General features: G+C 35.7%; 1 protein-coding gene across 1 annotated transcript in view; it reads left to right on the top strand.

The window, feature by feature from the left end:
- The window catches only part of TLL1 (tolloid like 1), a 208160-nt gene that overhangs the window by 1212 nt on the left and 184820 nt on the right, over nt 1-22128 (top strand). The window lies entirely within an intron of this gene.

Genomic DNA, 22128 nt, shown 5'->3' with positions numbered 1-22128 from the left:
CCCGCGGGGGGGGGGGCCCCGGGGCCCCCGGGGGGGGGGGGGGGGGGGGGGGGGGGGGGTGGGGCTCCAGGTCCCTGGCCCTGCGGAGTTGAGGTTGAGGTGACCGGAATTCATTGTGGACTTACGACTAACTTCGGGAGGAGGGTTACAAGGGTTGTTGGGGCCGGCTTTGTAGAGTTGTTTGTAGGCTGAAGGCACATTCTGTCCCTTCTCTAGAGGTGTGGGCTTTGGCAAAGCAAAGAGGAAGGGAGTGGGCAAAGTACCCAAAGTACCTCTGCTTCTGCGGATTCTGTGCGGGCTTGGTCGGTATGTGACTGCGATTTCTTTCCCTTTCATAGCAAGGTAAACCTTATTCAACCTTTCTTGGTCCTGAAGGAAGGAGAAGTGCACACAGTGAGGGAAAATGCTGGAAATTCCCTTGTTAATTTGTACTGTTGATGACACATTGCTCTGACAAGGAGCGTATGTGTGTTCTGTGCATGTTATCAAATCTTTCTTCGTTCGCGCTTACTGGAGATGGTTTATGCAAAACTTGGAGTAGCTTAGTAGAAACTTGTCAGTCTGGAACTCAGAATTCTGTTTTAACTCTGTTTTGTTTATAAGTTTCCTCCTATCACCTTTAACACTCAGTCTATACCACCATAAGTTTCTTGGGCCTTCCCTGATGGTTTGGGGAGCAAGACACCATTCTGCTATGATGGGTGACTAGTGGCTGGACAACCAGAATTCAATACCATACAACTCCCCAAACATACATACAACTCCCCAATTTTATTGAGAAATTAATTTTGAATCATGTTTGCAACTGGGTGAAAATTGTGTACTTTCTTGTTTTAGATAATATAGAAATGAAGTGTTATTTCTGAAGATTGTCTAGGAAAAACATCTATTCTGATGCTCTGATGTATGAAAGATTTGACCAGCTATTAATATGAAAAAACCGGTGCATATGTATACATTGACCTGATTTCAGGAAAATAAATATAGTTTTCTATACAGATTCAAGTAAACGTTTATGCCTTTTAAAAATCATTAATTTCAAATAAGAAGTGTCAAAAATGAGCTAATACTATTTTCAGAAATTATGTTGTTTAGGCTTATCTTATGTTAGAAATTGTCCAGAATGAGGTTCTGTGAACATAACTTTTTTTTCTATTTAAGAATGTTTTCAATTTTAAAATTTAAGTGGTTGCACCATGTGTATTGAAATCTGCCTCAAGCATAAATGTTTATTATACTCACCAAATAAACATCTAGGGCAAGAAAAAAAAAACTTTAAGAGCATTTACTTTTGTTTTTCCTTTAATACTGGTTTATTTTAGAGCATAACCTTTGAGTACAAGAGGCATACCTGTGTCTATGTGTATATTGTATATGTATAATGAAAAGAGAAGAATGGCCCAAGTGGAAGGCTGAGAAGTATATCCAAAATCTGAGATCACTTTTTAAATGATCAACCCTGCTTTTTAAATTTAGTGACATGAAAGGCTTTAATTTACCATCTTGGCTAAAGAGTGGCAAAGTCTTGGCTAAGAGTGGCCTCCCTTTTGGCACTGTGTAAGACAAGTAAAAGTTATAATAACAAGAAAGAAAATTTAATAGCACATTGAACTCCCAAATAAGAGTCAAAAAAAGGTCACTAAAATAGAAAGATGAGGACAGATATGTGAAAGAAGGCCACACAAAAGCCAGAGAGGGTGCCCTCCAGATTCTGGGGTACCTTTAATCTGCCCTTTCCAAAGAGCAGAGTGGAGGGCATGGACCATAAAATAAAGTGTCCTTTCTGCACTTCTCTAACAAAATACTAATTTTCCTCAAATTATACAGCAGCTTGATGTCATAATGACTAACATAGCTTTATAGTTTCAAAGCACTCTTAAGTACATTATTTCAGCTCAACACAACAGTCCAATATGGTGGAACTTGTTAATCGTCCCATTACACAGATAGGAAAACAGATGTTCCACAAGGTCAAATGGTTGTTAAGATTATCCAGAACTTGATTTGAAGTCTCCTGGTTGCAAAACCTGTCATGCAATTAGGTAGACAGAGAGATAGATAGATAGATAGATAGATAGATAGATAGATAAAATAATTACACTGCATCCTTAGCTGGCCTTTTGGAGGCCTTCCTAGAAATGCAAGCAATAGAAATTTGTCCAGGTTTACCTAGAGTCTAGACTAATAGAAGTGCAGTTACTTTCATATCTGATAAGCATGAAATGACTAAGAACATAGTTTCATCTTTTCCAAACACAATTGTAATATAAAGTCTTTGAAGACAGAGATCATACCTGATTTTTAATATTTATCCCAGGAATAGATTACCACTGTTGGTATCTAGTAAGTTCTCAATTCTTTCTCAATATCTATAGACTATAAATATTGATCTTCATCTCTTATCTACAAACTTCTATTCTAACCAGTAATGTTACCCAAGAAGAAATATTCTTAATACAACTTGTTAAAATTGTGCCATTCTTAATATATTTGTGAAACACTATAATTTTTATACCTATGAGAACTCTAATTTCAAGTTCATGAAACTATTGGACAGAAAGGAAACCTTGTGTTAATTTAATTGAACTTTCACTTAGAAAGACATTTTGGTATAAGTGAAAGTAGGTAAGTTAGTGCAGCATAACTTCAGATATATTTATATAGTCGAATCCACTAAGACAGAATATAGGTAATTAATCTCTATATATAGATAAACACAAAGATGCATATAATTCAAAGGGATATCTGATTGTCTTTCTTCAGCGTAGTACATAGTCATCTGAGTTTGCAATCTTACTCTCTCTAGTTCAGAAGGTTCCTAAGGGACGCTGGGAAGCTGATGCTGCAGGAAGTCATTCCAGAACAGAGACTAAGGTATCCTGTTTCAGTGTTGTACTGTTCCAATAGGTGTTAATCAGAGTATTAATATCTGTGAAGAGCTAAATTCAGTGTGCAAGTTAAATGTTCCAGATTTGTCTGGAGATCACCTGGAGACCAGATAGACCAACTCTGTATTCCCTGCCTCCTTCCCTTCCTTCTTTTCCCTTTTTGTATTTAAGGGGATATCAGGAAAGCTCAGGCAATTGAAAATATAATATGTAATAAGAGGGATTGAAGAATTTAGTATTTTGAATGATGGGTAGAGGCTGAGAAGACTGATGATGTGGAATGTTTGTTCAGAAGCTTGTCCTTATCCTTTTGGACAAGTGTGAACACCCTGAAAAAAAAAAAAAAAAGGCTTTCTATCTTGAATCTTCTGAGTAAATGTCTCCTTTTCCTGGAAAAAATCCAAACATGGTTAAAGGTCAGTGACTTGCAAGGTTAAATTTGCCTTTAGAGTGGCATATGCAAGCCTGTTTACATAGAGATAGGCTTTTGGTCTCCTAAAGGATTCTTCTTTCTGTTGTTCTTTATAATCAGTATCCCAGTGTCCTAGTATACTAATTTTTGGGATGATTTTCATAAGTTTATAATCTCTTGGTAAGATCTTCTCATTCTTTTCGTCCTCAGTGCTATACTTTCTAGCCTCAGAGTCAGCCTCCTAGGTATGACGTTTTGGAATTTGATGTTCAACGCTGTGTCAACTTTATTCTTTCATAATATTAAATATTGAAGCATATATTTCTTGGTCCGCACTTCTGTCAGTTGCCAAACCCTCATGTTAAAAATGCATTTCATAGAGTGGCTTCACTTCACCAGCCTCTCTTCTCTTTTAGTTTTCATTCCTCGGATCTTGTTTTTAATTTTTTTCTTTTTCCTTCTCCTGCTTCTGATGCCAACTTGGAAGTGGCCAAAGTATAATTTTTGCAAAGGGGATGGATAGATATTATATTCTGTATACTTGAATTCTGTTCATCATTTTCCAGTAGTGATTCTGTATCCCTTGTTGTGAGGGTCCACATCCATTTTTGGCCCATAAATGGCAGTTCCTGTTACTAGGTATGAATTGGATAGACTATTTTTTTTTTTACATATATCCCCACAGAGTCAGCCAGCTTTGAAGCTCCTTTTTGTTTGCTTATAAGTAGTCTCCTGAGATCTTCCCATTTTTTTTGCCCCTGATGAGGGTACTGTCATTTGCCAGTTCAAAATCTAGCTGGAATCCCTTCACTGAGGCAGTTCGGGTAGTAATTACTGGAATCTTTATGATTTCTAGCTCAGTAGGTGCTGTTTGAGTCCTCCCTTCCCTGTTTAGGCCTCCTTAGTCTATAGTGGGACAGTTAAAAGTGTGTAAGAGCCTTGAAAGGGTTTTTGAGAAAGTTAGTGTGTAATTCCACACTTTTCCTTTTGCCATCATGATGGCTCACTTTTCTTTTCTTTTTTTTTTTAAATAATTTTTCATATGGGCATGTGCCAAATATTGCAGATTCTTTTTTTTTTTTTAAAGATTTTATTTATTTATTTGACAGAGAGCGAGAGAGAGATCGATCACAAGCAAGGGGAGTGGCAGAGGGAGAGGGAGAAGGAGGCTCCCCGCGGAGCAGGGAGCCCCATTCGGGGCTTGATCCCAGGACCCCGGGATCATGACCTGAGCTGAAGGCAGACGCTTAACCGACTGAGCCAGCCAGGCACCCCGATGGCTCACTTTTCTAGGAAAGCCTAATGTATGCCGTGTATAGCTTCTACAGAAACCATATTGTCTTTCCCTATGGTATATGTAAGAATCCTATTTTTGTACATCTTAGCAGCTTTCCCTGATTTAAAATTTAGTCTCACTTGTCTGTAGTTACCATAACATTCTCTCTAAACCTTAAGAATATTAGTCACATTAATGATCTCTTAGGCCTCTTCATCAGCGAGTGTATTGGACAGAGGTTAGCCTTTAAATTGTTCTAGAACTCAGGTAGATGGTATCAAGTGCTAGTGATTTACCATCATTACTTTTTGTCTTTTTAGAATATTATCTATTGTTTGTAATAGTACCTTAGACCCATCTGCTTAAAATATTTAAAACTAGGACCTCCCTAAGCTTTTCTAAGAATGCTTGGAAAAGATAGAGGTAAATAATCCATTTAAAATGAGGCCTTGCACATCCTGCTGGGACCATCTGGTGTCTGGGGAGGTGGGGGAAGGGGGCCATGCTGCTCCCCTGAACTGTAGGAGAGCCCCCTGCAGCATCTTGAGCCCATAGCTAGGCCTGGGTAAGGCCGAGGCTCAGGTGCCTGGCAAGGTTTCTGGGGATGTAGAATATCCTCTACTGGGGGAATTTTGAGACTTCTTACAGTTCTTTCATATTCTGAGATCTGGAATTAATCCTGGACTTATCCTTCCTAAATGAAGGGGTGAAGAGTCCTCTCTGCAACCCTGGATTCAGTAGAACGATTTAGCAATATGGCTTTAGTGGTTTATTTCTTTTAGTTATCTATTGAATAATGATGCTTAGGGAGGAACATAAAAAAAAAATTTATAGCCTTAAAGCTATGGAATGAATTGCATAGAATGTGTTCTTTCCCAGAAAGCAGGAGGGAGGGAATCCCTTGCTTATTTATTTAGTTCTTGCCATTGTCAGCCCTGAAAATGGGATATTGACTATTAGATTTGAGACATTGTGGGTTGGCTAATGGAATGCTTGTTTTGTCAGCTCTTTACAATATGTGTGCTAATCCTGTCAAGCTGTTTTAAGGAGCTCAGCTATATATTTGTATTAAGAAGTATTGTAAATTAGGTGTTAATTGAAATCCAGAAAGTGAACCAAGGAGGCATTTGTCTTACTCAGCTCTTCTCTTGCAGTTCACATTTAGAGTTTGAGCTAAACTATTTGCTACGGACCATATTAAAAAAAAAACAAAACAAAACACTTTCTTGAATGATAATAGTTCTAAAAAGTTGAAACCATACATTAAGAAGGTCAGAAGTGCTTCCACATATATTATTTTTCCCAAACAAAATCTAATGTTATGTATTAGTATCCTCCTCAAAGCATACACCTTAATGTTTAAAAAAGACATTTCAACAGTTTTTAACACACTACACCATTTTACAAATCAGGGGAGTTCCATGGGGATGGAGTCACAAAGTATGTATTTACTATCGGCATTTGATGTCTTTCCTGTGTTGTGAACTTCCTATTGATGATATTTAATTCATGTGTTGGGGAAGGCAGAGGTGGAGGTGTAGGAGTGTAGAATAGTCTCTTCATTCTTTACATTTCTCATCTGTGTTAAACCGTTAGCACATGGATTGTGTACCACAGGGACTCCCCGAATTGTTCCTGGCCTGGTAGCTGATCTCAACATTTCTGAACTCTCTTCTTTGGCCATGCGTGGATTTGAAGTGTTTATTAAGATAATCACTATTCTTGAGCAGCACTGAGAACCCCCTTGGCCTCAGTTCTGTGGACTAGTGATACTGAAAGGATGGTGCTCCATTCCTCTAGGCTGATCTTTCTGACCACAAATACCTGATAGATGAGAGTTTATGATATTTTGTGTTTTGTATTCAGATTATTGTGTTATTAAGCATACCTCATATGTAGAAGTTAAATTTTGAAATACCCCAGGGAAGAACATCATGCATAACTAGAAAACAGCCACATGGAGAACTTTCTAGAGAATGAATTCTTGGACCCCATCTGCCTCACATATCTAGGAATTGCCTTTGTGACTCATGTCAAAATAACATAATTCCTATTTTCACATTAAACATTTTATTTTTTAAAATTTTTTTATTGTTATGTTAATCACCATACATTACATCATTAGTTTTTGATGTAGTGTTTCCATGATTCATTGTTTGCATATAACACCCAGTGCTCCATGCAGAACGTGCCCTCTTTAATACCCATCACCAGGCTAACCCATCCCCCCACCCTCTTCCCTCTAGAACCCTCAATTTGTTTTTCAGAGTCCATAGTCTCTCATGGTTCGTCTCCCCCTCTGATTCCCCCCCTTCATTCTTCCCCTCCTGCTATCTTCTTTTTTTTTTTTCTTAACATATATTGCATTATTTGTTTCAGAGGTACAGATCTGTGATTCAACAGTCTTGCACAATTCACAGCGCTCACCATAGCACATACCCTCCCCAATGTCTATCACCCAGCCACCCCATCCCTCCCACCCCCCACCACTCCAGCAACCCTCAGTTTGTGTCCTTAAATGGTCTCCTATCTTCACTATGTCTCCATTAGTTAATATTATTGTTACCCCTTTTGGATATATGAGGAAACAGACTCAGAAAGGTTCAGCGGGCAGGCTGTCATGACAGTTGCTAAGTGGTGAGAACTTGAACCCAGGTTCTGTATTTCAGATGCCCTTCTTTTTTTGAATCCCCTGCACTGGCTCTTCAGCCAGTACAAATGTGTTAAGACTGGCAATTGAAGTGATGGTATTTGTATCATGGACATCTATCCATTGCGGCAAATGACTTTCTTTAGCGAGAATACATCTTGCCTTCAACATTCTTGCATTTTATGACCCACTACTGTATTGTCAGAGTAAGGCCAGTATTTTTAATTGCATAGAATGTAATATAGGGCAGATCCTAGTCCCTTGCAAAAGAGTATTCCCTAAGTGTGGAGAGTTGCAAATGAAATGCCCAATTATGTATGGGACAAATAAAAATGCATATGATTAATTTTAATAGAGTTAAAGAAATATGTGAGTGCTAAATAGTGTCAGGGAGACACTGCTGCCTGTTGTCCCAAGTATTTAATTGTGACAGCAGGCTTTTCATGTCAGTTAAGGCAGCGGCTGAGTTGGATTTAGGCAGAATTCCGTCATTAGTGTCCCATTCTTGGCACAAGCTCTGACGTTTTGTGTGGTATGTGTTAAATTGTTTCACACTTTAGATTTGCTGTCTGAGTATTCATTCAGTGCATGATTATGAGCCCATAAAGAGTGTGAAGAACATCCTTTCAAATGCAGGCGATGCAGGAAAGTGGATTGTTGTGTACATTATGTATGTAAATGATGTGTGAATGCCTTTGAGAAAACAAATATGCTGTGAGAAGGTTCTTAAATAACTTTATCTTTTCAATCCTAACTTGTCTAAAAGCCCTAAGGTCAAAAGCTTGAAAGCCTTGGGGATCATAGGGTTAACTAAACTTCTTGGAACTCCAGTGTGGTTTCCTAAGACTAGGAAGTCTGGCATGTTCAAAATATATACTTTATGTAATGTTTACTAAATTACAATTTCTTTGAAGAAAACATGCTACTTTTAGCAAATTATCATGTGTTCTAGGAGGAAGAGTTCCTGCTTGTATTTTTTCTCAAACAAATGGGTAAGAACAGAATCTGGTGAAACAGGCTTCCCTTTTCTATTTTCTTCTTTTCTAAACCTAAGAACCAAGGGGATGTTTTTCTTTTATAAGTACTTTTTAGTACCAGGGGAAGAAATAGTATATATCTGGACCTGGGTAGACTGTGGCCTGCAGGCAGCGACCAAGGGAGAAATAACTAGGATTTGCCATCTTGAATGGGTAATGGAAGTAATGACCTAAATCAGGCGTTTGTGTTGCCTCTGTTTCTGTGGGGAAAGAGATTTGTGAGATTTGCTGGGTGAACTTGTGACCAAGAGTTAAATACAGAAAAAAAGATACTGAGTATAAGATACATCTCCAGTGTGTCCAGGATTAAAAAATTTACAATAAGAAGAGATTTCCAGTGTGTGTAATGGTGGAAGGGGCTTCATATACAAAACTGTATGCAGCATGAAGAAAGTACCCCATAACATATTTTATTTCTATATCGAATGGTACCCGTAGCTTAGTGTTTTAAGATAACTTACCATATGGCACCCAGTGATAGAATCAGAATTTGAATCCAGAACTCTGGATTCCATGTGTTGCCATGTTGCTGCTGCTGCAGCTTCTTCTTTCTTTTCTCCCTCTCCCTCTCTCTTTTGGATAGGTATATTTTTGAAAATTGGGGTTGGTTTCAAAAATTATTATTTTTTTAAGGTTTTATTTATTTATTTGACAAGAGAGTGCCGCACACAAGCAGGGGGAGCAGCAGAGGGAGAGGGAGAAGCAGGCTTTCCACAGAGCGGGGAGCCCGATGTGGGGCTCGATCCCAGGACCCCGGGATCATGACCTGAGCCCAAGGCAGACGCTTAACCGACTGAGCCACCTAGGTGCCCCTCAAAAATTATTTTTTATGATTTCAGGGAGACTGAATAGTGCATCTGTTAAAAACTTGGGGTCTGGAGTGAGATGGGCATGGCTTCTAATACCTGACCCACCATATGGTGACTGTGTGTGGCTTTTTGCAATTTCTCTTATGCTTCAGTTTTCTCATATATAAAATGGAGATGATGTTATGATCCTCATGGTGTTATTACATGAATGTAAAGTAAAAATCACTCTGTCTGGAGCATAGTAAACACTGTATAATTTTTACTCGTAGTACCAAAAATAGGAGGTAGAGGATTTTTTTTTTAATTGCAACTACTTATTTGTGGGAAGATGATCTTTATAAAAACATATGTAGATAAAGTTCTTTTTTCTCGTCATATATAAAAATGCATTCATGTCTCAAGTCCTCTCAAGTCCTCTAAATCTTGCATTTGAGAGGTTAAATCTCCAAGTGGAAAGGTAAGGGAGGTTTGGAAAGGTAACAGGGGTAACCAATGTACACATTTCTCGGTGTTGTTCTCTTGGCTATTTCCTCAAATGCTTAATAGACCCAAAATATATTGACAATTTTCAATTCACATTGACTAATGTGTGAGTAGAATCTTGGCTATATAGTCTTTCAGTAATTTCTGGTACAGATTTTATTTGCCATCTGGATTAACTTGAAGAGCTTACATACTCAAAATCCTATGTTTACACAGAGCTAAGTTTAAGCACATGGCTCTAAGCTACAAATATTCATAAATTCATTAAACCTTTATTGAACACTTACTGTGGATGAAACATGGATTTATCCTTGGAATTCCAGAAGTATGAAATACGATACAATGCCTGACCTGGTGTAAAGATTTAACTTTATCATTTTTAGGTAGATAATATTTTCTGTATAAATAGTTGCTTGTACACTAATCACTTAACTCAATGCTAAAGTTATTTCAATTTATGCATTTGAAAATGGGTACTATTATAAATTGTGACAATCGAGATATATATTCTTATAAATTTTTTCTGAAATTTTCTTTACTCATGATATATGAAGAGTAAAGCTTTGTGGAGAGCATAAAAACTTTTAAGAAAGTACTTTGCAGACTTTGTTATTTGGCAGTGGATTGGGATGGGATGTAACCAATAATTACTTATGCAATTATTTGGAAGAAGTCTGTATTGGTAATATGATTTCCATTTATTGTTCTCAGATAGCTTGATTCAGAAATTTCAACTACTTTTTGTCGTATTTTTCCTACATTATCTACTAGAGTACATTTCTGTCCTTCATACAATATCCTTGTCCTTAAATATATTTAAATGTACATGGTTGGCTTTTTCTTTGTTTATAGGTCCAAGAGAAGCAAAAAAAAAAAAATGGTAAATGAAAAAAAATGTCTAGTCTTTTCACTTGCAGTATTCTACTGTGGTTTTGAAAAGCAAATATAAGTTTTGCTTTCTTTAAATAATTTGGTGTGGGTAGTGGTATGGCAATTGGAAAACAAACTGGGTTGGTAGTAAGAAATGTAATTTCCACTACTGGCTCTGCTCTTTTTTTTTTTTTTTATTTGAGACAGAGAGAATGAGAGACAGAGAGCATGAGAGGGAGGAGGTTCGGAGGGAGAAGCAGACTCCCTGCCGAGCAGGGAGCCCAACGTGGGACTCGATCCTGGGACTCCAGGATCATGACCTGAGCCGAAGGCAGTCACTTAACCAACTGAGCCACCCAGGCGCCCCAGTGGCTCTGCTCTTTTATTTGTGTGTAACCTTGGGGATGTCCCTTGATTTTCTGGGACCTCAGTTTGTGAGGTTTAGATATCTAAGACTGTCCAAGCTACAAAGCTTTCTGAACCTGATATCCCTGACATCAGAAGTAAGAGCTCTTCTGAAGTGGTACAAGGAAGTTGCAGGGCCAATGGCCTATACTGTTCATTGAGAGGGAAGGGAAGATGCTTACACCTCTCAAGTGGGCACTTTTGTTAAGTACCCCCTCAGGTTTCTCATGGTTCCAGCCAAATCTTGGCAACCAACAGACTGCAGCTGCAATCACTGTGGAGCTCCTTGATTTGACTTTGCCAAAATTATCGTTGAAAGCATTTATGCATAATTTCCCATTCCTCTTTTCCAGCCTCAGTCCATCAGTAAAAAATTTGTCAAAACAGTGACCAGGTATGCGGACATCACCCATGTGCTTTTCAGAACTTGTTAGTTTCACATTACCATTAGAATTGAACGTTGCTCTATTTGTTTCACTGGAGAGATGATTGCTTGTCAGATGGGCAGAAAATGGCCAGTGGATGGGGAGAATTCAGTTCTTTCAAGTTTGAGGTCAATATTCATAATGGAGAGAACAAGAGCTATAGGCAAAGAATCTATGGGAAAGTTTTTCTGGCTTAAAGTATTTTATGAAATGTACACTATATTAAAAGATATATTCTTATATCAGTTAATCACATATCTATCCTGAAAACATTCTTCCATTTGGTACAAGTGTATATTGTTAATTATCTCTATAAAATTCAGTTCACAAACTTTCAATTTATCTGAATTGTCTAGTAAAGAACTACTTTTTTATCATAAGTTAATTTATCTTATGTATTCATAGTTTTTTTTTAATGAAGAGTCTCAAATTCTCAAACAAATCATTGCCAAAGGAAGTTTTCGTTCTTGAGCTTTATAATAGTAAAGAATGAACTCCAAGAGACATTAGTATCGTGAATCTAGATAGTGTTGTTTTACTTAAAGAGCATTGGATAGTGTGTTAGGTGACTTAGGTGCAAGTCTCAGATCTTCTGTGTTTAAATCTATTATTTTGGTCTACTTACTTAATGCTGCTAAACTTAAATTCTCTCATTTGTAATATTGGGATAGTGTTACCTCATCTGTGAAATAAGTAAGGATTAAATGCATAAGTGTGATGCACTGTACAGATGTAAATTAATATACCAATATTTTGCACCTGGTATGTTTCAAGAAGATGGGGCGATACAAATAAGATGTGTCCCTTCTTATAATGATTTCAAAATCTACCAGAAAAAAAGCAACAGATATTTCAGTTATCAATATGAAAGTGCAGTAAACAAAATATCGTGGTAACATGGAGGAAGGAATGCATTAATGATGTTTGGGATGGGGAAGGCTTCTCAGGGAAGGTGCATTTGAGTTGAATCTCAGTCTTGCAAGTTTTTCTCCAGGACAAAAGGTGGTGCAAAACCTTATAGAGTTAAATAAGATTAAAAACTGAAGCTGTGAAGATTCATGGAATTCTATGAAAGAGGAGGTGGTATAGGAGGTGGTAAATAGTCTAATGTGGGTAGTGCAGAGGGTATGTAAGGGTTCGTGCTTTGGCAAGAAATGATTTGGGAAAGTGCAGTGTAAAAAATTTTTAATGCCCGGGGTGTGGAGGTAATCCTGATCCCCTTTGCATCAGGATAGGGATTTACTGGAAATTTAGATCAGATTACTGGCTTATAACAACCTTATTTTTTAGAGATAAGTGGGGATGTAAAGAATGGTCTGATATGGTAGCTGTAGGAAGGTAAGAAGCTTGTGGGAGCAGGGAGACTTGTTACAGCTATGGTAAAAATAGTGGCAAGTGTGATGAGTGTTTGCATTTGTACTGGGGCAGTAGTTATAGAAAAGAGGGATTAAATTTAAGAGACCAGTCACCAACTGGATAGCCTTGGGGGTGAAGGTCAGAGGGAGAAAGAAAGAAGGACTCAAAGATGATGTCTCCATGGCTGTACACTTGAGTGACTGGAGAAACAGGGATGAGCAAGGTAAGAAACACAGAATATAATAATAATTTAAAAAAACAGTTTGTCTTTTGTAAAGCAAAAAGGTTTTATGATCCCTTTGAGTTGCACATACCTGATGTTTGTTATCATAGGTCCCCTCAGGTTGTTATTCTTCAGGGGTATATTGGTTATATTTGGACTTTTGGGTTATTTATTAACTTTGAAATCAACTGCCATGTTCCACTGTTTAGATGCGAATTGCCTTGAACCTATGGATTAATTTAGAGAGAATTATTTTTATGATATTGAGTCTTCTAATCCATGAACATGGTATGTATCTGCATTTGTTTAGGCTTTCTTTAATACGGTTTAACACATTTTTAGTATTTTTAACTATAAAGGTTTTTTTCTGCATGTTTTGACACATTATTTATATTTCTATTTTTTGATGACATAAATGTACCATTTTATGAAATTTCTTTTAAGCCATTTACTGCTGTTGTATAGAATATATTTGATTTTTAATATGTTTACTTTTTACTGCAAATCCTTGCCAATCTGTCACTCATATTAATAATTTATCTGTATATTCTTCACACAGGCAATCAGCTCATCTGCAGTAAACCTGTAGCTTTGTTTCTTCCTTTATCATTCTTATGCTTTTAATTTAATTTAATTTTCTTGCCTTATGTGCTAATAGTCTTCCAGTGTTATTTGGAAATGATGACTGAGGGCTGATTACTCAGTTCTCAATTTTAAGTAGAATGCTTTAAATTATTTATCAGCTATGCTATTGGTGTCCTTAAAAAATAGATAATTTTTATCAGATTAAAGAATTCTGCTTTTACTGAGATGATATGATTATTTTTATTTTACCAGTTAGTATGGTGTATTAGGATAATTGATGTACTAATATTAACCCACTTTGCACTTCTGGGATGAACCCAATTTGAACATAATCCATTATTCTTTTTACATCCTTGTATTCTGTTTATTGATACGTACTTTAGAATTTTTGTTTCTGTGTTCATTAGTTAAATTGGCCTTACTTTTACTGTTCTTGTTGGGTTTTGGTGTCAAGGTTGTGTTAGCCTCATAAATACTCTGGAAATTTTGTGGAAGATTGGAGTTATTTGTTCCTTTAGTGAGTTGAAAGGATTATTCTTTGTTTGTGTTCAGTGTATGGCATTACTAACAGTTCAGGACAAGTTTATTTTTTTAATTTTTATTTTTTTTAAAGATTTTATTTATTTATTTGACAGAGAGAGAGAGACAGTGAGAGAGGGAACACAAGCAGGGAGAGTGAGAGAAGGAGAAGCAGGCTTCCCATGGAGCAGGGAGCCCGGTGAGGGGCTTGATCCCAGGACCCTGGGATCATGACCTGAGCTGAAGGCAGACGCTTAACGACTGAGCCATCCAAGCGCCCCCAGTTCGGGACAAATTTAAACTAAATTATCTGCTTGAGTTTATTAGGCTACCATGGTAGTATAAATTTGGAATGCAAACTTACTTTGGAGATGATTTTTGTCTATGACATTTGAGAGGATATTTGCTTTTCTCTCTCCTATTTAGTTTTAAGCTTCCAGATAATCAGATTTTGTGCAGTTACCTGGGGTGGTATGAATTTAATTTTCATTCTTGTACACAGGCAGGCCAGATTTGGGAGTCTCGGATTTTTCGGGAGTTGCCTATTATGTTTTCCAGCTTTGGTGGTCCTTGAACTGTCTTCTTTCTTCTGAGCCCTGGTTGATAACGAAACTCGATAGTCAGGTCAACCAAGCTTGGTAAATCTCCTCACTTGAGAGCTGGCTTTAGTCTTCTGCCTATTTTTCTGTATTCCCTCCTTCACTCAACCATGAAAATGTTCACTCATCCTGTCATACATTCAGGGAGATTTTTAAAATATTTTATCTCCCAATTTTAGTTACGCAGGAGGCTCCAGTCCCTAGTCTGCCATGTTGGTAGAAATAGCAGTATTTATAAAGGATTTTAAATATTAAAAAGGACTTTCTAATGTTAAGCATCATCAAGGAATTCCTTTTTAGAATTTACAAATTATGATGATTACATGGCTTTATTTAAAACTAATTTATCATTTTATATTAAATATAACCATAACGTCTTCTATGAGATTATACCATATGTTTAGTTTGGTTCATAATGATCAAGCCACCATTTGTTTTAGCTGACTTTTCAGTACATTCATTCAGTCCTAGGTATGCACAAGAACTCCAGAAGTTTCATGAATTTTGTGTGAAGATTTCATTGTAAATGTAAACATTTTCATGCCCTTCACTTGAAAGAATTAAATTCAAATTTCATGGGGAAAGAAAATCCCTATGTAACTCAAACTAGCCATTGTGATTTGCAAGGGAAAGACACTGCTTGAAGGAAGCAGTATACAAGTTACCTGTACTGACTTGCTGCCTTAAGGCAAATATGATTACTCTTTAACCTTTTTAGAAAAAGCTAGTATTATGCTTTTCTTTAAATTACTGTGATGTAGATCAGGAATGTGTTTTAGCATATTTTGATATTTAATGCATTCTGTTTTATTGATTTTGAAAACATAGAGAAGCAACCCAACATTATTTAATCTCTTTAATTTTTTAAAATTAATAAGGTTTTTCTTTTTTTAATTTAAAATAAGCAGAATTTCTTTAACCTCTTCTCACATGGTTATTAAAACTTTTACTAATATGACTTTAACCTCAATTAACAACTCATTCAAAATTTCCTGTTACTTTTTAGTTATAAGTCCTCAAAGGAAATACTATTCTCTAATTTGTAAAAAATATACCTCTGAAGGTACCCTTAGAGATTATAACCCGAAACGCCTCATATTAGAGGCACTACAATACTGTTTTGAAGTTCTAACCAATCCCAATTATCATGCTTAACCTATGTTGAAACAGATTATGCAAATAGGTGGAGTTGGAGATGGTGATTTTATTATGTATGAATGGAGGTGAGTTAGTGAATGTGTCATTTACTGATTCAGTATGGTTTCCTGAAAATATGCTATTAATGATTTCTTTCAAATAAGCATTGCTCTCTCTATGCCTCTTTTAAAACACAGATACTCTTTGCTAGGTAAGTATCAAGTCATTAACATGAAAATCATTAACATGGAAGATTAGGTCAGTTTTATAAATGTACTAGGAACAGAAAATAAGGTGGAGAATGAAGCTCTAAGGATAATCCTATCCTACTTCACTTTGCTTTTGGGTAGCTCCTAGTCTGGGTACACCAGTGACTCTCTTGCCCTTAAACTTTTGCATTCTTTTTATTGGTGCCTCTGCATTATGCTCAGTTTTTCTTGCTTAGCTTGTTTTGTTTTATTCAGCAGATTGTCCTAATCTAACCGAATAGTTAGCTGACTGCTGATTAGTGTATGCATGTAAGAAGACTATCCAAGGCTCAGGAAATAACTACCCTAAAAAGATAAGACAGAAAAATCCTTGGAGCTCACACAGAGCTGGTAATAGTGTTCTATTCTCACCTAGCAGAAAGGAAAAACTCCATAATTTACTGGATATCAGGTAGATATCCTGAGAAGCGGTTTTTCAGAGTATTGGGAAAAACTTAGCTCTAGACTAAACACTACTCTGGTCCTTTCTAACAAAGCTTGAAAAAAATATCAGAAAGGATCCAAGTAACTTCACTGCTTCCCAGAACAAAACTCAAGAATATTTATAGGAATATAAAAACATACAGCAACCAGCAAGTTAAAATTCAATCAGTATTGCTTCTGGCATGCAATCAGTATCGCAGCATTGCTTTAAGAGGCAAAACAAAAAGAAAAACAAAAAAGCCCCTCCCTGCCAAACAAAAAGAAAACACTGGAAACAATGGGAGTGTCTATCATTAAGAAAATGGTTGATTAAAATATGTTATATGGTTAGTAGAGAATAAAATGAAGCTATTGAAAAAATTAGATAAGCATGTATCTCTTGACCTAGAGAGATATTCATGGTATAATAATTAAAAAAAAAGTGAGTTCCAAAAAATGCACAAACAAAAATTATATATTTGTCTATATATTGCTTACATATGAAAGATAAAGAAATAGAAAAAGATAAGGAAGGATACACATCAGAGCGATAGTATTTGTTAGCTGAGGAAATGGAACTGAAGTAGGGTATGGAGACCATATATAGGCATACTTGACTTTATTGTACTTTATTGAACTTTGCAGATATTGTGTTTTTTTTTTTTTTTTTTTACAAATTAAAGGTTTGTGGAAACTCTGCATTGAGCAAGTCTGTCTGTTAATGCCATTTTTTCAATAGCTTATGCTTATTTCATGTCTCTGTGTCACATTTTGGTAATTTCTCACAACATTACAAAATATTTTATTATACTTGTTATGATGATCTGTGATCAGTGATTATGATTTGCTTCAGCTCAGATGGTGGTTAGCAATTTTTAGCAATAAAATATTTTTAAATTAAGGTATATACATTGTTTTTCTTTCTTTGACATAATGCTATTATACACTTTGTAGTATAGCATTAACCAACTTTTATATGCACTGGGAAACCAAAACATTCATTTGACTCATTTAATTGCAATAGTTGCTTTATTGAGATGGTCTGGAACAGAACCTGCAATATCTTTGAAGTCTGCCAATTTTTTCTTTCATATAATTTAATTATTTCACTTGTAAAATAAGCATAAATTATCTCATAATTTTTTAATCTTTAAAATATTTAAGAGAAAAAATAATGACAAAGACTATATGAGGGTATTAAAGATCATTATGATATAAAATGACAGCATAGAAATATTAATTTGACTATATGCTTTGATTTTACAACTGTAAAAATGAGATATGGATGTGGATAAAAACCAGTAAGAACTTCACAGAGTTTTTTTAAAGAGTGCTAGATATATTTATATATACTCCCCCCTTTTATATCTGAATATTTGTGGGCAATAATGATAGCTCTCTGATATAAAGTATGTAAAATATAGGTGCATGTGGACAAAGTATAGATTAGAAAATGTAAAAATGAACAGTGTTAGGATGGCAGGTTATGAATCATTTTGTGTTTTCATTTCCCCAAACTTTATGTAACGTTGTACTGTCTTTATAATAAAAATAACTCAAAACCCAACAGGGCTTGCAAAGAACCACAAAAATATGATTTACAATGAGGAGAAAAATCAATAAAATAAAAGCATCTCAGAAATGATACAGATGATAAGACTAGTAGGCAAAGACGTTAAAATAATTACAATGGTATTTTATATGTTTAAGAAACTAGAAGAAATTTTTAACATGTTATGTGGAGATATGAAGTATATAAAAAAGACTCAAATCTAATTTGTAGAGAAGAAATATCCAGTGTCTGAGATTAAAAATACACTGGATGGCATTATGAACAGATTATACATTGCAGAAGAAAGGATTAATAAACTTGAACACTATACAAGAAACTATGCAAAATGGAACACAAAGAGAAAAAAAGACTTTAAAATTATGAATAGAGAATCAGTGAGCACAAGGTCAGGTGACTTAATATGCAAGTAATTGGAATTTTTAAAAAATATTTATTTTAGAGAGAGAGAGCAGGGGGGAGGGGCAGAGGGAGAGAAAGTCCCAAATTGACTCTGCGCTAAGCACAGAGCCTGACGTGGGGCTTGATCCCATGACCCTGAGATCATGACCTGAGCAGAAACCAAGTCAGTCACTTAACTGAGTCACCCAGGTGCCCCACAAGGAATTGGAATTCTTGAAGGAAAAGAGATAAATGTGGTGGTGGAACACAGCCTAGAAAACTATTTGAATAATAAATGACTGAAAATCTCTAACTTTGATGAGAACAATCAATCTATAGATGGAATAATCTCCATAAACCCTAAGTATAAGAAACATGAAGAAACTGCACGATGTCACAGCATAATTTTATTTTTTAAATCCAGTGATACAGAAAATATTAAAGAAACCAGAGAAAAGAGCGCATTACAGAGGGACATGAAAAGGAATTGTATATGGAGGAGCAAATATGAGAATGACAGCTGGTTTCTTATTGTAAGCAAGGCAAACTAGTGGACAGTGGAACACCTTCAAAGTATTGAAAGAAAAACAATGTCAATTTAGAATCCTTTACCCAGTGAAGATACTTTTCAGAAATGAAGGTAAAATACTATTTCAGACATACAAAAGCTGAACGAATTTGTAACTATCCAACTTATCCTACAAGAAATGTCAAAAGAAGTCCTTCAAGTAGAGGGCAAATGGCAACAGAGGACAATCTGAATCTACTCAAAGGAATGAAGAACATGGGGAATGATAACTATGTCAGTAAACAAAAACTTTTCTTTCATTATTTAAATCTCTTTTGTTGTTTAAAACTTTCCTTCTGCCCTGTCTTAATGTCTCATTTCACAAAGGATTTGGTGTTCTACATTCTCCCTATTTATTGTGACTTTCCATACTGCCATTTAGTTCTTATCTCCTGAGCCATATTTACCTTGTTATCTTCCTCTCCCTACTATCTTCCTGTTTGCTGGCCTACCCTGCTTATACTCTCTCCCTCCCTGAACTTACACACATTATCACACACACACACATGCACTCATGCACACATGTGCACACACATACCTACTTTTGTAGAGGTGCAATTTGGTTAAAATAGCATCAGATACAACTTTGAAGAGGTCCTAGAATAATTTAGAGTGGTGAATACTGGAAATGTTTAGGGTTAGGGGCAGAAATGAAAAGAATGTCTGAATATGTTAAAACCAATGTTATGATTTCTAATCTGTTTTCTAAAAGCATCATCAGATGTTGCATATCTGACTCAGTCTCTAGTTGCTTACCAATGAGAGACCCCACAAATGTCCAGTGGGGCAGATATTCATTATATTCTAGAAATCACTGCTTGTCTTTTTAGAGTAATAATGCCTCAGTTCATTTCAAGATAGGAGCAATTTTCTATACTTTATGGTTCAGGAGTTAGCAACCGCTGGCTTATTTTTATAATAAAAGTTGTATTAAAAAAAAGCTTAATTGAAACACAGCCATGTCCCTTCTTTTCTATATTGTCTATGGCTGCTTTCATCCTACAATAGCAGAGTTGAATAGTTGCAACCACTAGAGTTAGTATGGACCTCTTGCAAGCATAAATTGTTTACTTTTTGGCCCTTTAAGAAAATGTTCACTGGCCTCTATAGTTACTTAAAATTAATAATAGCAAATAGAGCACTTACTGTGTACTAGGGATTTTTGCTTTTTTGTTTTTTGTTTTTTTTTAGAGAGAGAGAAAGCACGAGTGTGTATGCGTGGAGTGGGGAGGGGCAGGAGGAGAGGCAGAAAGAGAATCTTAAGCAGTCTCCACACCCAGTGCAGAGTCCCATGCGGGTTCCATCTCACAACCCTGAGATCATGACCTGAGCTGAAGTCAAGAGTCGGATGCTTAACTGACTGAGTCACCCAGGTGCCCCTATGTTCTAAGTTTTAAAAAATATATTAAGTACAAATATTAACTTTAAAACTCATAAAAACTGTGTGGAGTAGATACTGTTACAGTACTTATTTAACTGAGGAAACTGAGGCACAGAGCATTTTGTCCTAAGTCACAAAGTTAATAAGTGGTAGGGTCAGGATTCAAACAAAGGTGGCTTGATTCCAGAGTCTGGGCTTTTAACAGCTGTCTCATACTGCTGCTCCAATTGAAGAAATAAAGGAAATACAGAATTAAGAAAAAAAAAATCCAACACATGGAATACATGGTTAATTTATGGTGGACAGCCAACCAATTTAGGTGAAAAGCAGAGAATTATTTAAATTACAAGAAAGAAGATAAGATATATTTAATTAGTTTTAGATTAATTATTGCAGTTTCTTCAGACTTATCCACAAAAGAATAATTATATGACTAGCCAAGTTTTTTTTTTTTTTATTTAGTTTTATTCACCCTTAGTGAATTACTTCTTTGAATTAGACCTGTATGTCAGGATAGTAATTCTATAGGATAGTAGATTCAGGCTCCTTTTGTCAGCTTCTCCATTTCTCTGTTTTTCTTTTTCTTTTCTGTTTGGTTCAATGTTATATCCATGGAGCTGTTCCACTGAGAAATCAAAACCATTTCCAAAATTTTAGTTCCATAACTTTGAGTTTTCCTTAAACCTGTTTTATATTTTCTGCATCATTGTAGTAGAGTAATCGGTAAGCATTTATTTTGCTAATTGTTTGTAACTAAAACGTGAAATAAAACAGGCTCAAGAGATTCTGACAGCTTGCTTATTTTTCTTGAAATTATTTAAGTTTGGATTTTTGACACAGTGGTCTAAAAAGGTTTAAAAATTATAAACATGCAATTTTCTCCTTATGGAGACTATAGTTGTGACTAGAGCTCAGTGTGAACTGATATTTAAGAGTATGTCATGGTTATGCTTTTAGTAAAAGACCATCATGCCATAGCTATATTTATTTTTGGACTCAAGCCGTAATGTCCTGTCTCTTTTAGGGCCATAGTAGATATTTCTTTCAAGGTAGCAAGCATGAGTTTTGTTCATCATGAGACATTAAAGTAATACCTATTCATTGCACCCAAATAGCCACATCAGCTATAAAAAATGTGTACATTTTCTTTTACTAGGCACCTGTGGAATATGTGAGAAATTAAAGAGTATCTCAAAGAGAGTGTCTTGTCCTAAAAAGAGATTATAATCTGGTCAGGAGTCCAGATTATAGAATAGAATAAATATACAGATGATGGTAATAAAAAAATGCAGAGTAAGGTCAGTTTCACATAGGACACTTTATACACTTATGACAAGTTAAACAGTATTGCATTATTGAATTACCTGTTCAGGACAATGCTATAAATTGGTATAAAATATAGTAAACATTTGCAATAAACATTTGCTATAGGACTTAAAAAGGAAAAGACATTCTTTTACTAGTTCACCTTGGAATGCTTTACAAAAAGATGTGGACTGGGTTTTGAGTGGATAGGAAGGATTAGATTATAATAAATACTAAATATTTCTATAGCACTTGGTTTTTTCAAACACTTTCAAAAATCTAATCTGATTTTACAACAACCTAATAGAACAAGTAACATCGTTATTCTCATTTGAAAAATAAATTGAGATGAGAGGTTAAATGTCTTGGGTGTATACAAATGATAAGTGGTGGCATTGTTCTTCAGGGTCTTCCAACTCTGAATCCTCTAAATTTTATATTGTACCACCCTTTCTTTCTTTCTTCCTTCCTTTTTTTCTTTCTTCTTTCTTTCTTTCTCTTTCTTTCTTTCTTTCTTTCCTTTCTTTCTTTTTTCTTTCTTTCTTTCTTTCTTTCTTTCTTTCTTTCTTTCTTTCTTT

The sequence above is a fragment of the Neomonachus schauinslandi genome, chromosome 2 (assembly GCF_002201575.2).
Source record: "Neomonachus schauinslandi chromosome 2, ASM220157v2, whole genome shotgun sequence".
NCBI lineage: Eukaryota > Metazoa > Chordata > Mammalia > Carnivora > Phocidae > Neomonachus > Neomonachus schauinslandi.
This window is presented reverse-complemented; position numbering and strand designations above follow the sequence as displayed.